We start from the raw sequence: 12,942 nt of genomic DNA, 5'->3' as shown, positions 1-12,942 counted from the left end.
AGTGGGACCTAGGTTTGTGTCTACAGTGGGACCTAGGTTTGTGTCTACAGTGGGACCTAGGTTTGTGTCTACAGTGGGACCTAGGTTTGTGAAAAAGTTGTATAACGGAGAGTTAATGACTGCAGCATAGGTTTATTATACAATTTTTATGTTTGGATGATAAAACTGAAAACATTTTAAAACCTCAGTTGTGGCGGAATAGTAAAGCTCACTCGTTACTGACAACACCTGAAGGCATCACAGTAAAGCAGTATTATACAGGTAGATCAGAGATAATTTTGTTTATTTTATGATGGATGACAGTCAAAAGATAATCCTTCTGAGTTAAATGAGGAATTATATGGAGATTATCGGGACATATCTGTTCAGCCCGATATCTACAGGCGTAAATAGGGAGTCCTACATGTGAAACAAGTGTCATTTAAAAAAATCTCTGACTTTTATGTTGCACAAACCGACTCATACATTTTTCTTTTATATGAAAAGAATAAAATTATCTCATTTAAATGACTACCGAAAAAGTCAAACTGCTGTAAACGAAGGACATTCATATTATCATGTAACCGCTATGAAATAAAACCTTGCATAATCGTATGTGTTTCAATGATATCCGAGTGGATATGTGTGTCAAAAAACTCTCACTCTGATGAGGCCTAGGTCTTTACTGTTATACGATAGGCTAGTATTGCCAGGAGTGAAAATGCTAATACAGTAAGGGGAGAAATTAGCACCAAAGCAGATGTTTTTCATTTTCTCCTTGTTACTAGTTGATATGCCATAAATGGCATTAGAGGGCTACAAGTTTGTATGTACGCACAGATGCAAGGTTAAGTGTGTGTATGCAAAGGTAAAAGGGGCTAAAATCTCCATGAAGTGTGGACCTCACAGGAGCGATCGCCACGGTGACAGGGAGCTAAATCGCTGTCATCATCATCAACAGTGCAGTGAAGCCTTAAACTAGTCATAACGTTCTGAACAGGTTTGAGTTGTAACTTCGGTGTGATCATCACCACAGCCGTCTCATTATACCCACAATGGCAATTAATTTGGATCATACACTTCTAAATGTGCAAAGCATTAAAACGACCTTTTCATCCCTCGCCACAGCAAATGTCATTGTTCAAAGTTAAATTAAATTTTCTACCTTAACCCTTCAGGGTTAAGTTTTTGTGAGAGTTTTGAGTGTGACGGTTTAAAGCGATAGGTTTCACACTTGGTCTGAAAGTACTTTTACAAAGGACCGGCTAGTGGGGGGTCCGAGGGGTGGGACATCTCACCAACGATATTAGAACAGCCCGCTGCAAAGTAAATGTTGACTTTATGGAATCTCCAACGGTGCTTCTGTTGCAAAGAAAATTCTTTTTTTACTTTCATGAGGTCAATGAAGCAAGTTGGGTTTCTATTACCAATCTGGTCCCACCTATTTGTCAAAAAGAACTCTCTATACTAAGCCGTTTTTATTGACATTTTTTTCACCTGGTCGTATAATAGATTAAGAAATAGGATCTAGATAAGGAAAATTTTCCAGTTTATTAATTTTCTGACAGTTTAACTGTGCTTATTAAAGGCTATAGAGGTGATGTGTACTTTATAGAAAAAAGAACAGAAATAAAACGGTACTTTGTGGAAGATTAAGTTATTCACACTCCCATTGGAGAAACTGTTAACATTCAAAACAATGGGGTCGCATGAAAAAACATCACTGCATATTTTTTTTCAATGATACATTGATCTAATTTTATTGGAGATTTTTATGTAGATATATAAAGCCTAAAATACCAAAGATTTGTTTAGTCAGCAAATCCCATTTATTGACGAAAAGTTGTATTTGTTTATGTTGGGGATTTCTTCTCATAACTAGACTGTCTTGTTTACTGGGTAGTTTCACTACAGGCAAATGCATTCATTTGATGGAACAACTGTATGTATTCTGCAATAAGCACAGGAGACCAACTCATAACTTCTCACTCAAAGTAGGGGGATGTGCTTATAAAAGGTAGATGAACAAAACATTTGAACGAACTTTTACTTAACTGCAATAGATTTGGGTGGGCTTATTACCAGGCATGGGCTTATTGCTGGATAAATACGGTAATATAATCTTTTCCCACCTTTGGAGTAAGGCATCATGAAGTTTGACATCATTGCATTATTGATGTAAAATCATACCATTGCTATGAAAGGAGAGTCTCCCGAGGGTAGGACAGAAATATCTTTCTCTGACTAGAGCTATGGATATCTTTTTCTCATGAGGAAGATAATTTAAAGTTAAAATGGTCCTGTGTTCAGGTAGAGAAATACTCCATATATACTATCCGGTATTCAGGTAAAGAAATATAGTGATTTACCCTAATTACACGATCTTGTGTTAAGCCTGTGAGAAATACATTTGATACAAGATTCTGTGTTCAGAAAGAAAAATACCCCGTGTTCAAGTAGAGATAGATCTACTGTGGACTGTACAGTATCGATGTAAGGAAATACCTTGCATACACCATTCTTTATTGAAATCGAGAAAATAATGTTTTGAAATTTGTTTAAAAACCATGTTTTATGCAAACTGTTCTATTCTCAAGATCAAAGAATGTTAACACTGAGGAGTACTTAACAATGTTGATACAGAAAAAGCAATGGAAAGCTAGAAATTCAAACATGGAAGAGTTGAAAGTATTGAATTTTAGATGTGTGAAATTTATCAAATTATTCACACAACACTAATTTTTGTCGATTTCTTTGTAACTTTCACTTGAATGAATTATCTCCCTTTATCAGAACCAAACAAATAAGGTCAAGCCCATTCTGTGAACCTTAAAAAAGTATTGAAAGTGCAGGTCTGCTTATCCGTGACCTCGGACTAACAGACACTTTCATTTTAATCTCGTGTCTCCATACTGGAAGAGAGTGATTGACAAGTGCTCTGAGAGAATCACCGCTAAACTATCGTTTTAATCACACCTCTGTGTGTCGGACTGACCACCTGGACTTTGTGAATGACCTGGTCAGTTTGCATGTCCAGTGTAGGGTGGTCTTCTCCCTGCAATATCCACCCTTGATGGGTTGTAAAGGGGAGGGTTAAGTTTTCGCTGGTCACATTGATCTCTCATAACTCTGTCACGACAAAGTACACATTCTTGACTTTCTCTGCACCCCGTCAGCAAATCCCGCACTGATTATGGGGAGTAAAATAGAAGGGCAAAGTCATTGTTGCATCAACAATGGTGTCGACAATAGCTTCAGAGGGTGGTGCAATCCTCTTCAGACTTTATGACATTTTTTTTACGAAGATTTAAGGATGTTGCTGACATTTTGATGTTTAATTAAAGATAATGAAATATTCAACACTCATAAAAACGTCAATCTCACCATTTTTTAAAGCATTTTTCCAGACTATCTGCAAAGAGATCTGTGGCTCCTAGTATCAACAAGTAACTCGATTAGAGGAAAACCAGTGTGAATGGGGTAAATGTAGTTACATGGATAACATTTACACCTCAGCCTTGGAAGGCACAATGAAGATCAGTGTTACTACCAAGAAAACAAAACAAGTTCAATACTTGAAGCTTAGTGCAGGGGCCATGTAACTTTTTGTGAATAAAGGATTTTTCTTTTATAAAAATACTGAGGCATTATACATGATCAAAAGTGATTATTTTATTATGTCTCCCCTTCAAATGAAGGGAGACATATTGTATTGGTACTGGTTCTTCTTCTTCTGGTTCTTCTAATTGCAACTTGTCTGGGCCATCTTGATGAAACTTGAGGTATGCATGCATCACCTAAAGAAAGTGTGCAGTGCACTGGAATTAGGTCACTGTGACATTTACCTCAAGGTCAAAGGTCAAATAAGTGCAACATTTTTAGTAAATTCTTGTCCGGCCGGTAAATTTGAAACCGTTAAAGATATCTTGATCAAACTTGAAGTATATCTGCATCACTCACAGAAGGTGTGAAATTAGATCTTGTGTCCCACTATATACAGAGTTATGGCCCTTTGTTTATGTTTTGTTTACTCTATAATAGTAGTAAAATACGACCAATTAAAATATCTAATGCGTACAATCCCTGCCCCCCCCCCCAAAAAAAAATGGCCCTGAAAGAAGCACACATACGACGTACGTGAAAAACGATATTAGTTCCGGTTTTACAGGTTATGCACTTTTTCTACCCTGCAAGACCCATACTCGTTACCAAGCAAGGACAAACTAAAATGTCGGCACTTCCTCAGAAACAGTAGAAGGAAGAGAAGAGGAAGAGGAAGATATCTAAACCAGAAAAACATCAACATTCTTTTTGAAATCTCAATTGAAAGCTTTTTAACTTGCACTGTCAGGTTTGAGGAAGCTTGCTGGAAGGGAAATTAGGAAGCAGTCTTTAGGAAACTGGTCTTTTGAAGACAAGATCTGGGCAGGTAGTCTCTATTATTAATTTTTATTTTTTTATTTTTTCAAAGATAGGTATGATTGTGTGATAATTGTGTGATTTTTCCATATAAAAGGACTCATTACAAAAAGAAATATTTTCATTATATATTTCGTTAAAAGATGTAATATGATCTGTTATATAAGAAACAAAATTGTCATTGACCACCATCAGCTTTGTCACAATGACTCATCAGAAACCAACAAATATTTCTGGTTGCGATCATTTATTTCGCCTTTCTTCATCCCTTTCATGGTTGTACAGACATGTATCACATAACGAAAGTAGCCAGAAAACTGCATGATAAAATATCATTATATAACTTTTAAAAATGACAACCTTTGTCAAAACACATGACAATCATGTTGTGTTGATCAAAGTTATCGTGTTACGTACTGTGTGTGCGTGAGAATTATTCGGAATGTAGGAGAAAGTATAGATAAAATCTACAATATCCACATGCAACAGGCAGACAGTAAGACAAACCTTTTCTAAAAAAAAAAGGAAATAAATAGTATAAAGGACAGAAAGGGAAGTTACGCTGATCATGTATCAGAGTGAGGTACCGACTCTAGTGCAGAGGAAAGGCGAGGACCACAGTACACAAAGACGTATTGACCACAGAAACATACGATCCGTAAATTAGAGAGGGAGAGGGGTAATGTGGACTATGGAATTCTGGGAATGTTCTGTTTCCTCGTGGATTAAATATACATCAATGATACCACAGGTATTTGCAGGGTTATTTTTTTTTGCCCATGTTTTGAAATATGATTGTGCTGAATTTCATCTCCATGTCTGTATTTGTCGCCAAAAGAGTACATTGATATCCGTATTTAAATCCCTTGAATAGCATGCATGGTGTTAACATAGTTTATGATTAAAGATATGAATTTACTGATGCGTTAAAAAACACTCGGATCATTTTTTCCTGTTTGAAAAATAAAGAAAGTGAAAATTGTTATTTATGAACATAGGATTCTATTGTTAGCCTGTGATAAATCACCTGCCATGTTGAATACTTTTATTTAGTGATTTAAGAATTTCATGTAAGAACAGCGTGAAGTTATATTTTAAATAAGAAAAGATTTTCTTTATGAGGCTTGATATAGGAAAGTCACCTTTGTAATTTAAGAAGATTTAAATCTTGCACAACAATGCTATGTCAGTAGATGAGATACAGAGATAAATGCTCACTGTTACTATTAATGGGCCAATTTGTATTAAATAGTGGCAGGAGGGGAATTTATTTTGTCGATATCATAGTGAAACAAGCCGGGTATGACATAGAGAACGCATTAGACATGGACGCATTAACGGTCATAACCGACAGCATGTCATGTGACACCTTGTATAGTGAAATAATATTTCATTTACTTTCATGGCAGGTTTTAATATCTTGGGGAAGAGAGCTCTATTCCCCTGTCTGTAATGCTTAAAACAAGAACATAAAGAATGCTGATAAAAATCAAATTTATTCTCCATTTGGACAGAATTTTTGCTAATAAAAATTGGATGAAATTTCATTATGGTTTATTTCTTTTTTTTAATGAAATAATTTTTCCTGATAATCTCCCTGAATCTTTTTTACAAATGAATTGTGATAAAAATAACAATTTTTTTATATCTGTGTGAAATGATGCTTCAGCAAACAGGAAAGTTCCAAGCATATCGGTGACACAGATTTCATTTCAAAAGATGCTTTATGTGAAGGAATTGCTCATTGGTCAATAGGAGCACCTGTTGGTGTCATCAGAACGTTCAAACCTTTGACCACGTAGCCACCGAAGGTTAACAATGCCACATGCAATGCTTCATTGTCATTTCTACTGTTTGACAGGTTTGTTAAGATTGCGTTCTATGTAATGGTCAGCGTGGGGTGCTGTGAATACCTGTCCATAGGTAGCCAGCCTCTCCCGTGCCATTTTTAATGTAATCATATCTTATCCTTTAAGTTTGTATAACTGTGTAACACTCATTATTAAAATATAATTGAAAAGGTTTTTTCCGAACAATTAAAGTTCACACTCAATTGTCAATGGAGTAGAATGGATAAAGTTCACGATTCTATTGATAGCATAATGTTTTATTTTTCCTCACCCCTCTCCTAGAAAAAAATCAGAATTACATTATCATCACCGAATTATTTGTTCGAAACCAATTGTATACATACCAGGGAGGTAAAGTTCAAAGTTCATATGACACATTCATTATACCGGACAAAACACATGTTATTATCCAATGAATACATGCCGACTGTGTCAGTGGGCGATGTTGTGTCCATGTTACTGATACAGATGTGCATGAAAGGCCCGTACAAAACACTTTTCTGATTTAGATGACTTGTGTCCAACATGAGCTCAAAACACGATTGTTTGCTAGATTCAAATTTATTTGAAAATGTGAATTTTTCAACAATGCGTGAGACGATTGTACAACATTTTGTTTCGGAAAGTAGATATTTCTCATCTTTGTCAAATTTTCACCTGACAAGGCCGTCACCTGGCATGGCTTGCGTGGATGTGGTTTATTTCTCCTGTAACTAAGAGACGACTGTTCCAGTTTGAATTTTCTACAAAATAAATGATACAATATAGAAAAGTTTAGTCACCTGGCTTTACAAGGAGGCTGGATTTGTTTCAATGTTGCCTTATAAAAACGGACAATTTTGATATTTGATTCTTGAATGAAAATGAGTAAATTATGTCTGAACATGGTTTTCGCTACCCAGCACATGTACGTTGACAATCTCTAGGTATCCATGACACTTGAACAAAATGGCTGTTCTTACACAAAAATACCACTTTTTAAGATTTATGACATTTTTGTGAAGTTAAGTGAAAAACAAATGAACAGTGACCCACACACACGACACCGCAGTATTCTGGGAGCTGCGTGAACCAGACGAGGATAAACAGAATTGTTCTGCTTACAGTCGATGAAATCAAAACCAGTTTGGTGAAATGACTACAATGCCTCTGGTTTTTTGTGTAAAAGTAATGTAACATAGATAGGGGTTTTAATGGGAAAAGTGCAACAATGCTCCAGTTCCTGTCATTGGAGGATGCAGACTGTTGGGGAAAACCGCAGGTGCTGTACGTGTAATTGTCAAAAGGTTTCACAGGACTTTGGGAAGACATTATTAAACTGTGTGCGATTCTTAAAATGATTAATGTACAATTTTGTTTAATTGCTCGTTTATCTTTGTTCAACTGTGCAAAATTCAACTGTTTCGTTGCAGTTTTGTTGATTTTCCCTCTTTGGTCCTCAGAACTGAAAATGAAATGGGGGGGCAATTTTCCCATTTTACAGGATATATTATTCTACCTTGACCAGGTGCTCACTGACTGAATGGAGTGAATTGCTAAATTATAAATCGATAAAGTAAGTTGATTATCAATTTCTAAATTTCATAGATACAAGCATATATATCAAAAAAATTCTTCTACAGAGCCATGACGCCTAGAGTGACTGTATGTTGCTCGGATGAAGGCTTTTATCATTTGTGTAAATAAATTACCTTGACCTTACATTCAATACTACAGGGGTCAAACGTATTGTTTCAAAAGTCTTCTTGATCATTTCAGTTTTAAATAGGTTTTGATAATACATATAATGATATAAAGTAACAAGTGTTACAGGCCCATTACCCCTCTTGTTGACTTAATTTGGTTCCACTTAATAACTTGTACAATTTGAAAACCTGTTTGTTGGATTCAAAATCAACTGTTCATTTCTATGCAAGATTTCGCTATCTTTTAACTGCATGTCTCTGTTTATATTTGTGTGAGTTGCCGTTCTATTAACCATTTAGCAAAAAGATAGCATGGAGACAAAAATATGCTGTAATGCATAAAGATCCTTTCAGAAAAATGAAACTGAAGGTACAATTTGTGTCTGGAGTGTGTCCTGGACAGAATGAAATGGTTGCCACGGTAACATGTCTATAGGCAGTGTTTACATCCTCCACTACACCTGTCTCCTGCCTCAGTGAGAATTCCTCCACTCTTCCCACTAAACTTCTTTCAAGATGGTCTTTGAATTACTTTTCTGTCTTTATTGCATTTAATGATTTCCTTTTCATTTCAGTTCAGATCTTCTTTCCAATTATTTCGAGGTTTTCTTTATCGCAGAACAAAACTTAAGGTCCATGAATTGAAAGGCATCTCTTGAAAGCAATAAACTCACTGTTCCTGTCCTGACAATTGCCGGAGGCAGAATCGGGTCAGGGTGAAAGAGGTTTGCATTTGCTGTGGTTTTCCCCATGAACATGGCTGCCGGTAAAGAATTGTAATAAATTGTCAAGTGATTTCACTAACTGATGTTTACAATTTCATGCTGTATTACACCCTTTCTATAGTGTTCTTGCTTACCTAGGTGGAAAGTTTCTGACAGTTATTTCTGTCTGTGTTGATATCACCGGAGAAAAGTGACAAACGGTGTCCTCTTTATCGAGATAATACGTTGCCAGTTATCACATCGTAGCCATCACTGAAGAAAAGTGAGATTTAAAATCTTTACAAAAGACCTTACCTTGAGAAGTTCATCTGAGGATCTTCAGTCAATGAAAACTTACCCTAATAACTCTTTGGAAATTTGCATAATTATAATTTTTTATTTGCATATCAATAAATGGTTACAGCTTTTGGTTAAATTTCTTTCCATGTTATCTCCATAAAATATGACAATATATTACGACAGCTTTTTTACGAATTGGTCGTTTTCTTCAAGTGTCGATAAAAATAAAGAAAATTTGAATTCCAACCTTTATGGACAATTTAATCTTGGGTCTTTGACTTGCAATTGAGACTTGAAATCATCCTCTTTTATGTCAATCTACAGAATCAGTTATTTTCTGTTATGTCAAGGTCTTCAAATAGTTTGCTGGAATGAAGTGAACAAATTTGTAATTCTCAGGGACACCTTTCTGACGAAGCACAAAATTGTAATTTTTGATTTTTTTAACCTTAACAACATAGACCTTGAAGTTTCTTGTTCAAGGTTTCATTTACTACATTACTTTCTGTAACTAAACCTTTTCTGTTCAGATCCTTAATGCACTGACTACATTTTAGAGGAAAATAATTTACTCCTCCTTTCACCTGAATGGCGTGATTTACCTTTGGCTAGAAACCATTCCCCTAGTCTCATTGACAGGAATAGTGCTACACCAACCGGTCGTTTAGAACGGAAATCAAGTCAGTAATTCAAAGGGAACAATGCTGATGTTCCTCCCCCTCGATTCTCATTAGATGTGATGGTAAGGTCGCACAAAACATTGTGAGCGCTAGTAAAAGTTTTGGGGTCGTAATGACAGGATGTGAGCTATAGATATGCACCTTACCTCAACCCTGGAACCCCTCAAATCCCCACGGAGACACACCCCGGGTATCTGATAGAATTGTATATGTCCGACCTTAATTGACCCTCCTGAGAGCGGCAAAATTTGAGTCATAATAAGGTGTGAAAAACGAGAGGAAAGTGACAGGTGTACATTGCTACCTGTCTGAGGGGCGCAGATGTTAGTGTCTGGGGGTCGTGTAACGATGGGGCGTCACCCAGCCGAGGTGTGAAGGTGACTTACTGTGGGAATGTAGTCAACTCTCGGGGTCTCCTACGCTCTTGTCGGTAAGGTGTCAGGAAAGTGAAATGAATATCTTTGATTAAGCATTAACGTGAGGATGACTGCTAAATTTGTAGGTGTCTCCATTCAAGTTATAAATTTGCTTGTGGCTCCATTCAAGTTATAAATTTGTAGGTGGCTCCATTCAAAATGGGGTTGTAATTTATGTACCATATACACACAATATACCAGATTATTTTGTATATAAGAGTTTCCGTGGCAATAGGAGATAGATTTATATTGGACACTCTCACAATATCTTTTCAATGAGATTTAAACAAATGTCAGAAAATGATAGATTTTGTGTACTTCCTTTTGTGGGATGATATAAGTTTAACAGTCTGTGTCACACCACCAGTTCAAGTCCACAATAAAGGTTGGGAACTTCCTACTGCAAAACTGCTGATGTTCATTTGGGCAACGCTGTGATGGGACCCCAACATTTTATAATTTTTTCATTAACGTGTTGTATTTTTTAAAAAAAATTTCTAAGGGGATAACTATCTTAACATTTTCAATGGGTTATGTTATTATTATCGCTTTCTTATTAAATACCCAGAAGTTGAATTATCTACTCATTATATCCATAATAATTTATTTTCAATTTTTCATAAAATGTTTTACATCTCTAACACTCTAAAATCAACAAGGTTTATGACATTGAAACATTGTCAATAGAATAACAAAGTCTATCTAAACCAGTATATCTCAAAACATACTCCATTGCCTTTGATAGCGAGAGCATGTAAATTAACAGATGATGTCCTAAACTCACCATTAATTAATGCATGGTTTAAAGTTGTTGTCTAATTATTAAATGATGACATGATTGTAAACCTTAAAATTTACTAGGTTGGACAACTACTGGGTGTTCGGGTGGACAGTGGTTAGTGCACTCAATTTTCACTAAGATAGCCAAGTTTGATTACCTGATTGGATGTGAAAAGGTATGGGATCACCTGCCTGACCAATTAGATTTTGCTACAAGTACTCTGGTTTCCTCCCTAAATGAACCCCTCTCCCTCCCTCTACTACCCCTTATAATATACCTTATATTTTCTTGTAAGAACCTTACATGAAAATGCATAATAATGTTGTAAGCTTTCATTAACGAAATAAGAAATGTAGTTTTGAATTATTTATTGCAATATTGGACCAAACATTCCTGTCTCCTGTCGCTCTGACATTTTTCTAGTTTTGTTCAGAACTGTTCAGATATACAGGTACAGGGTGGAAATCTTCTCGACACACATTATCAGACATTTTGCTTACTTCCAAATCTTTTATTTGAGTAGAGCCTTTATTAAAAAAATCTTTTTTCTTTTTAATCACAAATGCAACAAAACCTGCATAAAGAATTTGATTTATAGTCCATAATGGTTTCTCAGCAAAGAGCAGGCAGAGGTCAAATAAACAGGTTTTCCTTAAATCTCAATGATTTTCACAAATTCTTTTTCATCAATAGGGCTGGTGACATTTCGCATGAAATGGAAAAATATCTTAATAAATTACAGGTTTTGAGTTTTGTTGGACTGGAAAGGGTAATTTTGCTAAATACTAGGTGTTGTGGAACTCTCCTCTGCTGGAGGTTGAACAATATGGAACTGTCGTCTGCTGACAGCTGTCAGCAAGGAAAAGTATCCAAAATCTGCTCCAAGTCTGACCACCAGATCTGTTATTAAACCTTTGGTGCCTACACTGATATCATTCCCAGGATTTACTTGCCCACTGACAGAATTCTCATCATATTCCAGATTTCTCCGTCTGATTACTTTGCATATTAATGAACCTACTCGAAATTGAAATCAGATTATTCGAAATGTAATGAATATCAAATATAAGACGTCAGCAGACGCCATGACAAGTTTGTAGAGATTCATAATGGCTATCCCAGTGGTCAAAATCTCCGAGTGCTTTTCTTTGACATTTGGTCATCCTACTGACAATCAGGGGCAATCGCTGGACAACCACATCAAAGGAAATTACATGCATACAAATTGTATGGTCAGTCCAAAACGTCCACCTCTATGTTTAAGTTGATTAGGAAGGGTGTAATTACAGACACTGGACAGTGAGTGACCGCTGAGTGGACATTACTGACCACTGAGGTGATGAGGGTTGTACAAAGTGTAAGTGTCCATCAAGAGTGAAGTGGTCATTGGATCGGTCTGGATTGGTCAGTATTGACCAGCATGATGCATTGACCTTACGGAGCAGAATTTGACAGTATGTCACCGAGTCAAACAAACTCTTAAACACTATCCAGCCAATTAGGTCTGCTTATTGGAAAAACAGGATTAAATTTAATCTCCCTAAAATCTTCTAATTTCAATTATTTTTGATTGAAAAAATAAAAAATTACTAGACGTAAGGTATGTGAATATTTTAGGCGGGGAATTTTTGTGATTCAATTACTAATAAAATGTTTTCGATGTGTTAGATATGGGAATTAAAGATGATAAAATGCTTTTCTCTTTTAAAAATACTTTTCAAATTATAGAAATTTCTGACTTCCAAAATCAAGGGTAAGGATATATGCATATTCTACCTTGCACTGTATACCTGTAATTTGTATTGTTTTATAGTTTGAAATTATCACAGTGTCATCAGTAGAAGCGTTCCTTTCAAATTGTTACTAAATGATAAGAGAAGTCTACGTTACCGTTTATAAGATACATTTTATAGTATCAAACTCTTTTGGAATGAAGTTTCATCCCACAGTAAGGCAGCGCATATCCTTAAGTGTGTAGTTTATTTATCTTATAGGCAAAGCTATAGAAGTTGTTTAAATACTTTTTGTATCATGTTTTAATGATAGCAGAACAGGTAGTAAATAAACTTTGTGGACAGAGAGGACAGCTGTGGAAAAGGGCAGGCGACAATTAAACAATTGTAGAATT

This window comes from Mizuhopecten yessoensis, unplaced genomic scaffold, assembly GCF_002113885.1.
Source record: "Mizuhopecten yessoensis strain PY_sf001 unplaced genomic scaffold, ASM211388v2 scaffold6135_1, whole genome shotgun sequence".
NCBI classification, from domain to species: domain Eukaryota; kingdom Metazoa; phylum Mollusca; class Bivalvia; order Pectinida; family Pectinidae; genus Mizuhopecten; species Mizuhopecten yessoensis.
The sequence above is the reverse complement of the archived record's forward strand: the minus strand, read 5'-3'. Positions refer to the sequence as shown.